The sequence below is a fragment of the Micropterus dolomieu genome, linkage group LG05 (genome assembly GCF_021292245.1).
Source record: "Micropterus dolomieu isolate WLL.071019.BEF.003 ecotype Adirondacks linkage group LG05, ASM2129224v1, whole genome shotgun sequence".
Lineage (NCBI taxonomy): Eukaryota > Metazoa > Chordata > Actinopteri > Centrarchiformes > Centrarchidae > Micropterus > Micropterus dolomieu.
In genome coordinates this window covers 32726808-32727564 of record NC_060154.1, presented here as the reverse complement: position 1 = coordinate 32727564, position 757 = coordinate 32726808, and positions in this window count along the sequence as shown.

Sequence of the window (757 nt, the reverse complement as noted above, 5' to 3'; positions counted from 1 at the left end):
GTGAGCAAAAAAGTTAATGTCAAGCCCTAGTTGAGTCGTTTTGTACATTCGCAAAAACAATGTCAGACTGCCAAATCTGACCAGTGATGACATGTATAACCGCATGTCATCATTTCTCCACTGGTTGTCGAGGTGGTGTCCAGCAAACGATATCGGCTTTGTAGATCATTGGCAGACTTTTTGGGGAAGACCTGGTCTGATTCGGAGAGACGGCATCCATCCCACTTGAGATGGTGCAGCTCTCATATTTAGAAATCTAGCCAAGTTTATTAGTGGACCAAATCCATGACAACCCAGAGTTGAGACCAGGAGGGAGAGTCGCAATCTAACACTTCTCTGCTCCTCCATTTCAGGAGTTACCTAGTCAAAACCCCATAGTGACGGTGTCTGCCCCCTGACCATCGAAATTATTTAAATCAAAGGTAAACAGAAGAGGAGCTGTGCATTAAAACCTCATACAAATCAAAACCACAAGAGCAATAGTGTAAAAGAATAGGAGAATTAAATCTGGACTCTTAAACATCAGATCTCTCTCCTCTAAAGATGTACTAGTAAATTAATTAATATCAGATTATAATATTGTTTTATGTTGTCTTACTAAAACCTGGCTGAGTGATGGAGAATATGTTAGCCTGAATGAATCCACTCCCCCCAGTCATATTAATACTCACATTCCTTGAGGCACAGGCCGAGGAGGTGGAGTTGCAGCTATCTTCAACTCTAGCCTACTAGTCAGCTCTAAACCTAAACTAAATTA